This window comes from Myotis daubentonii, chromosome 3, assembly GCF_963259705.1.
Source record: "Myotis daubentonii chromosome 3, mMyoDau2.1, whole genome shotgun sequence".
In the NCBI taxonomy this organism is placed as follows: domain Eukaryota; kingdom Metazoa; phylum Chordata; class Mammalia; order Chiroptera; family Vespertilionidae; genus Myotis; species Myotis daubentonii.
Genome location: NC_081842.1, coordinates 25,157,165 through 25,164,834, shown reverse-complemented (window position 1 = coordinate 25,164,834; position 7,670 = coordinate 25,157,165). Strand labels below are relative to the sequence as shown.

The window sequence follows — 7,670 nt, the reverse complement described above, 5'->3', positions numbered from 1 at the left end:
ACTCAGAAACAGTCAGATGGAAGAGATGCATATAGGGCAACCTTGCAAGCCTTCTCTGGGCTTGCCACCTTCCCAGCAAGCATTTCATCTTAATCAACCCAGAAGCTCATCAAATCTCATTGTTCAGAATTTTTATAGACTTAATCTCCAGTCCCTGCCCCCCTCCCTGGAGGTCTCTGGTTGGGGCTATAAGTCCCAACCCTCTAATCACTTGGTCTTTCTGATGACCAGCAACCCCCTGAGGCCAGGCCAGGGCCTCAATCTAAGTCACCTCATTAGTATAAATTCATTTGCATCCAAAGGGGTTCATTATGAATTACAAAGACTCTTATCACTCATGAAATTCCAAGGATTTTAGAAGCTCTGTCCTCTACCTCCACCTTCTACCACACATAGTGTGCCTACACTTACTCCTCTGAAATTGAGCCACAGAAAACAAGCCTGTGATTGCCTGCCTGGGGATCACTGGGTGCATAGAAGGAAAACTAAAGGTCTGACCTCTCTAAATATTGACTTCAGGAGATTCCCATTTTCAAGACCATACGTAACCCCTGGTATCCCTAATGTGTGAGTCCTGCAGGGATTCTATAGGGCAGATGGCTCACTCTCAGCCAGCCTCTAGTTTGCCTTGACCAACAGAATATGGTAAAAATGATGCCTAAGATGTCATCCTCTCCCATTTTCCAACAATTCAAAAGGTATCCCCTACACGGTAATTATACAATTATAATATTCCTGAGGTTATGATTAAAGGACAATAAACTCACATTTTACATGAGTAGCCATGCTGAATAAAGTATTAAACACTGTGAACGTGCAAGGAGGAAAGGTTCGAGTAGAGCACATGTATTCTGGACCCTCCAAACTGCTGACAGTAAAGCGAGGAAGAGAGAGCCTCAGCTTTCTTGGCCCTATGATTATAAATCAGCGCTAGCCAGCTGGCAGCTGACCCCTTATTGCTACACTGGCTTCCATTTACTGTTTCTGCAGCTGGTTTATCAGCACTGTCAGATTGCAGGCCATTGTGTAGCCACATGGAAGTGGTTGCAGATGCAGGGAAATGTCTTTCTTGGAAATTTTAACTAGTGTGTCTGTATGAATGAGAACTGTTGATGAGAAGACTTTAAACACTACCTTTGTCTGATGATGGAGCATCAGTGCTGAACTTTTTATAGAAACCATGCATTGGTTATCCGACACCTAGAAATGTGCAGAACGCATACTTCGAAAACTCCCAGTAGATACAGGCTTTGTCCATAATACAATTACTACCAGACACTTAGCTTCTCTCTTATCTCTTGGTACCTAGGATATGGCGCTAGCCAACAGACATATTTTATTTGAACTGTAAGTGTGTTTTTTTAAATGATACAATATTTTAAAATATGGAGAATTAAAAAAAAATTTTGTTAAGTATTGTAAAAACACCCCACAGATTTACATCTTCTCTTGAAACTTGGAGAATCTGGCAACCCAGAATTCAAATTCCTGTATGAGAACACTGGGGTGAGCTGAGTATTTTCAGCTCCTAAAGGACCTGTCTCCGTTTATGTTCCTGACCTGCTCAGCCTTAAAGAAATTGTTTGAGATCTAGGCCTTATGTGATTAAAATATTATCTTGTAAGCATTATCTACCAATATATGTAAAGATGAAGTTGTTACTGATAAGACCCATGGTTTTTAAGAATAGGCCCAAATATAGGAGATTATAGAAGTAACTACTCTTTAATTAAACCCCTTCAGAAAATAGGTAGGCCTTGATAAGTGACTTTTCAGCACGTGAGCCAAAAACTATTTTTTTCTCTATTCTTCTATATATACAGGTTTCCAAAGAGTAGTTGAATATTTTTTCAACATAATGTATTTTATATTTATTACAAAATCTAGGAACTCACTATTTGTCAAGTATATTCCCAATGTGAAGTGAAAGTAGGAATGATTGTAGCCCCTAATTTAAAGAGTGACAGAATCCAGAGAAACTCAAAACAAGAACTAAAAGTTATCAGAATGTCAAAAATTGAACACATCAACAGATAGTGTAATCTATTTAAAAGAAGTCATGTCCTGACCAAAGTTCTGATAAACCAAACTCGTAATGATAATATTTATTTTTCACTTGTTCTCATTTATTCACCAAGACTATTGTATGAGGTAGGTTGTATTCATGACCTATTCCTGCATAAAAAATCCCCCCCAAACTCAGAGGCTTAAAACAAAGAAAAACGTTTTTTTGTTTGACTACCTCCAAATAAGGCTAAACAATTATAAAATTAAAGTGCTCATAAATACATTCCCTTCCATTTATCAAAATGGCGGCTTGTAAAAATAAATCTTCCTCAATATCTATATACCCATGACAAAAATCCCCATGTAAGGTACGTTTTTGAATAGTAACATTATACTAGAAACTAGAGGCCTGGTGCACGAATTCATGCACAGATGGGGTCCCTCAGCCTGGCTGGCAATCAGGGCCGATCAGGGGCCATCTTGCCCAGTCCCGATCAGGGCCGGCCGGCCAGGGGAAGGGACCGTGGGAGGTTGGCTGACCATAGGAGGCTGGCTATGGGTACGCACTGACCACCAGGGGCAGCCCCTGTGTTGAGCACCTGCTGCCTGGTTGTCAGAGCACATCATAGGGACCAGTCGACCAGTCTACCGGTCGACCGGTCGCTTAGGCTTTTATTTATATAGATACTAGAAATAGGAATGTTCTCCAGGCGAATTGCTTCCCCCACCCACCAACCACCTGTCCCCACAGTGGCTGTGGGTCCTGGGAAAGCTGAGAGCTTCATTGTTCAGCTTCCTTCCCTTCCTTCCCTCACTTTACTTTATTTTTTTCTCTATTTCCCTCATTCCTTCTTCAGCCAAAACTAATTTTAAAGTATTGCTTGAATTTTACGAGCCCAATTTTGCTTGTGGGGTATTCTACATGAATTAGAAAATAAAAGTATCCTATTTTTATAGCAACATTTTGGAGGACATTAAAGCCACACTATAACAAAAAATAGACCTGACAAATTGGTATTATAGGCTCTTTCATAATGCAAATTATATAGTTGACGGCAGTACACAGCGAACATCTGCTAACCCAAATTAAAATGAACGAGGAACTAAATTAGAATTGCTTTTTCCTTCTAATCATATAGAAGTCTAAACATATTATGACCTAGGTATTCTCAGTGTTTTAAGGCATTGCCTATTAGTGAGCTTAGTACAGTAAATTGAAGCAATAACCAAGTAATATCCTGGGGACCTGAAGGAGTTAATGACTGTGGCTGCCTAAGTGCTTAATTAAGAGTAGGGTAGAGCCACCAGGCAACTCTAATTCAGTAATGACAACAAAAGGTACAGATTTGTTCTAAATCCCAAGCCAATATTGGCTATAGTCTTTTATCTTGAGTTAAACTATTTCATGCTTTCTTGCTTTAAATACCTGTTATCAAATTTATTATCCAATACGCATATTGTCAAGGCAATTTCAAACTCATTTCTGAATTCTGAATTCTAGGCTCTGGATTAATCCCTCAAAAGCAGTAGAAAACAGAAAATACTTTTTAAAAACATCTCATTGTCAAATATTTGAAAATAGGCAGAAAGAGTGCCCATTTCTCTAAGGAGAACAGCCCATTGACTGTCTCGCTTTCCCTTTCTGTGGTTCTCCCATGGACTCATGTAATTATCACTGAGGATGACACTTGCTTGATCTTGGTGACCTGACTTTTAAATCTTTCAAAAATCCTTCCTTTTAAATATTTTTCACCATTAAAGGAAAAACAATATCCTGTTCCCTTCAGGAGTACATATGTCAAAATTGGAGCAAATCCCCAAAATGGATCAGGATGACTCCAACTCAAAATGACACGAAAACTACTCAAATACTCCACATTTTAACATTGCTAAAAATTAAATAAATGGTCTGTATCAGTAGGAATTATTTTCAATTGTATGTATGTAACAGAAAACTTAACTAAACAGTTGTCAATTAAATTGTGGTAGTGGTTTTCTTGTTTCTTCAGAAAAGCCATCAAAGATCCTGCTAGCTCTCTGCTCCGACATACCTAGCATGTACTTTCATCCTTTCACCTCTTAATACCAAAGTAGCTCTTTTCCTTCCACCTTGCATCTGTATTCCAGAAGGGGAGATTGGAGGAAGAAAGATAAAAGGCATGTGCCTGCTTAGTCAGACCGAAGTCCCAAATGGTAAACTTATAGAGAGTTTTCCTAAATCCCATATGGTAGACTTATAGCTCTTTGGCCAGAACTACGCCCGGGGTTCTGTTAGTGAGAAAGAAGAAACATACATCACGTAGGCCACTGCCACTGTCTGCTTATGGCATGAAAGAAAGACTTGAGAATATCATAATGAATGAGGAGGAGAAGGGCAAAGAGATTAAAGCAATTTCAGAGAACAGGAAAAACGAAGAACATAAAGATGACCTGTTCCATAATCGATGCTCTGAGGTAAAACTCAGCTGGAAAAGAATTTGAAAATAAACTACAGTAAAGTTTTACTGACATATAAGGACTGGATCTGTAATTAGGACACATTGTATAAGAAAAAATTGATATAGATCAAGATACAACGTGGCTACGTTATTGAACTTCAATAATTTAAAACATTAATTTTTAAAAAGGAATTTAAAATATTCTGGCAAAACAATTCATTTATAAGAGAAAAGGAAGTCAGGCTGGCCTCTGGCTTTGGTATGGCAAACTTCTAGGCCAGAAAGAAAATGGAGAACTGTCTTCCAAGAACATCACTCCACTCAGTCATAAGGCAAAGCAACAGACATTTTCAAAACCCAAAATCTCAGAGAACGCAGCTCCTATGAGTTTCTTGTAACAAATTTTTTAATATATATATATTTTATTATAAAAGCCAACTGAGAAGTAAATCAAGAGAAAAAAACAACAACCCAATAACAAGGTGACAATCATCAGATCTATTAACGTATAAAATAAAATTGGTTGGAGCATTGTCCCGTGCATTGGAAGATCAAAAGTTCAATTCTTGGTCAGGGCACATATCTAGGTTGCAGGTTTGATCCCCAGTGGGGGTGCATATAGGAGGCAACCAATCGATTTATCTCTCACACACCAATGTTTCTCTCTCTCTCTCTCAATCTCTCTCTCTCTCTCCTCTCTCTCTCTCTTCCTCCCTCTCTAAAAATAAATAAATAAATAAATATATAAATAAATAAATAAATAAATAAATAAATAAATAAATAAAGAAGAGGGTGAGGCCCCAGCAATGGGAGGTCATATATACTTAGTGCTTATTACATTCCAGGTACAATTGTAGGTGCTTTCCGTACAGTAACTCATTTAATTTTCACAATAACCTTTTGGGATTGATACTCATAGTTTTATCACCATTTTACAGAGGAGAAAATAGAAGCACAAAAGTAAGTCATTTGCCCATGATAAATCAGCGGTAAGCTGAAGAGCTTAGTCTCATATGTAGATGCTAGAGCCTTAGCCTCTCTACCACAATGCCTTCCACAAAGATGGCCAATGATATAATTTTAGTACTGGGGGTCCTTAGTTCCAGACAAAGTGGGATGGCTGGTCATCCTATTATCCTCGTGTTAATTTTGTCATCTTTCATAGCAGAAAAACATTCAATGCTAAAATTAAAACATAATTACAAAAACCATAATGACTACAAATTTTTAATGGTTTTCAGTCTTTTGTCTTGACCATAGGGTACATAAGACAAAGTATGTTTCAAAGGTGAAGATTCAAACTCGACAATTATTTAAGCTTCATTTTAGTGTTGTTGCTTTTCCTTGTATAAACATGAATTTCTTTATGGTCACAGGAAAAAAGCAATTCAGAGGTAATTTTGTTTTAAAAATTAATAATTTATTAATTCATGAATTCTAATTTAATTCTTTAAACATTTAAGTTCAGCTTACAAATTTTATTATTCCATTATAAGCCTAGCAGATTTAAACTGTCACTTTAATGACCTTCCATTAATATTTTATTACATTTTCTAACTTAGGTAATTAAACTCTTTTAAGTGTTTTAAACTGGACTTATAAATTTAATACAGTCTTTTTAAAGTCCTTCAATTGTCTAAATGACAAATAGCCCCAAGTAATTAAGTCATTCCTATGAATTAAACTTAAAAATATGTTGAAACTTAAAGTCTATTATATATGTATTCTAATACTATACATGAACAGTAAAACTACTAAAATCCATACCTTTAAATAAATTACTCAATTCTACAGTTTAATTTGTAATCACAAGGCTACCTTGTTAACCTAGTAAGTAAAATTCTTATTACAACTCGGTAATTCTAAATATATATAGAGTCTTTAGCAAAAGAAAACATTAATATGATATATTTTGGTCTCAAATATTTGTTATTCGTTCTATAATTTGTATGGGTATTAAAATGGTATCTGGTTGAATTTGGGGTATCTCTCTGGTTTTCTGACTATTTTAGTCATAGCTTTCAGAGGCATTTAATTAGTTCCTCTGTTTTATTCAACTAAATTAAACACTTTTTTGCAAGCAACACTCTGTGGCAGATGATCGACACTGTCTGACACAATTTGAGCTTGCTACAGCAACAAAGTCTAACCTATTCCGGTGTTCTCCTCTGTGAGACAAGCCGTTATATAGACTTAGACAGTGTTAAAAAATAAAATAAAAAATAAAATAAAATAAAAAATTAAAATAAATAAAAAATAATAAATTAAACACTTTTTAATAGGTTCTGGTTTTGAAAGTTACTTCTCTTGCTCTCCTCCCATGTGAATAGATGTGTATATTTGTATGTGTGCATGATTATATTTGTGTCTCCATTAGACTCCAACTTAGAGCTCGTTGCCAGAGCTGTCATGCAGCCACACGCGCTACATGGAAGTCTGGGGGACCTAGCTTTTCAGTTGGCACACTGATACCCCAAACACAATCACATTATCTTACATTAAGGGAGAAAAAGATTTTCTATATATACTTCTGTATTGTTTCCATTTTTATAATAACAATGTACTTATGTAGTATGTGTGTGTGTTAATATTTTATTTTATTGATTTTACAGAGAGAAAGGAAGAGGGAGAGAGAGAGAAACATCACTGAGAGAGAAACATGGATTGGCTGCCTCCTTCACGCCCCCTACTGGGGATCAAGTCCACAACCTGGGCATGTGCCCTAACCGGGAATCAAACCAGTGACTTCTTGGTTCATGGGTCAACACTCAACCACTGAGCCACACCTGCCAAGCTCTTTTTTACATTTAAAATAAATTCATGTATACAATGAGTGAAGAGAAGGCATCCCAGATAGAGAAAATAGTCTGAAAATGTAAAATATCCAAATGTGTAGAAAATAATTCTAAAATAATTATATGTAATAGTATATACGTTTTATTAAAAAGATCAATTACTAAAATGATCTAATAAATTCCCTATGCAACATCATTCAGTGTTCAAGGTACAGTGTTTAGATCAAGCTAAGGGTTGGAATGCAGAATTCTTTTTTTTTTTTAATCTGAACAATAAAGATTTAATTAAAAAAAATCACAAAATACTTAATCATTCCACAGTAGAGGAATTGCCAATAAAGATGCAAAAATGCTCAAAAAAAAAAAAAGCTGTTGCAAACCCAGGCTTTACAACCAGTATTTATTTATTTACTTATTTATTTTAAATATT

General features: G+C 36.0%; 1 non-coding gene across 1 annotated transcript; it reads left to right on the top strand.

Moving 5' to 3' along the window:
• The first annotated feature begins 6,523 nt into the window (after nucleotides 1–6,523).
• LOC132232172 (small nucleolar RNA SNORA28) lies at nucleotides 6,524–6,647 on the top strand. Its single transcript, XR_009452315.1, has one exon. It is a non-coding gene; the product is annotated as a small nucleolar RNA SNORA28 (small nucleolar RNA).
• Nucleotides 6,648–7,670: the final 1,023 nt, after the last annotated feature.